Source organism: Anneissia japonica, unplaced genomic scaffold, assembly GCF_011630105.1.
Source record: "Anneissia japonica isolate Jap-2015-1 unplaced genomic scaffold, ASM1163010v1 scaffold11653_len147064_cov108, whole genome shotgun sequence".
NCBI lineage: Eukaryota > Metazoa > Echinodermata > Crinoidea > Comatulida > Comatulidae > Anneissia > Anneissia japonica.
This window is the reverse complement of record NW_022696558.1, coordinates 140,797-141,356: the sequence shown is the minus strand read 5'-3', so window position 1 is coordinate 141,356 and position 560 is coordinate 140,797.

Here is a 560-nt window from a genome sequence, read left to right as displayed (position 1 = left end):
TTTATATCCATTACTAACATTGAAACACAAAAAGCGGTACTACTGCCATTTATTTATTTATTTTCATAGAAAACATCTCAAAATACCACCTTTAACTAGATTTGTCTCTGGGCTAAAACATAACATAAATACAGGATCAATACAAATAAAAACAAATTAAAATTAAAATAATAAGAGTCAAAAACACATAAGTAATAAATACAGTTATAGTAGAATAATAGGCCTATACATACAAGAGGCATACACGCAGGATGAAATGTAACGTACCGTACTGTATGTAGTGAATGTTGTAGAGGTCAAGGGTGAACGCGTTTCTGGAGCCGTGAATGCGTTACAGAACCTCAATGTCACCGCATTACTTTCCGAAGCACGGCGGAAAAACCTGTAAAAAAAATCATTTTTACCATATTTTGGATAATTACCGTACTAAAAGTTGGTTTCTATTGATTATTAAGTAGTTTTCTACTCTCGTGTGGTAATATTTTTATCATTTTTGCACCCGTGTGGTCGCGAGTGGTCCCGTGTGGTCGCGAGTGGTTCCGTGTGGTATTTAGTAGGAC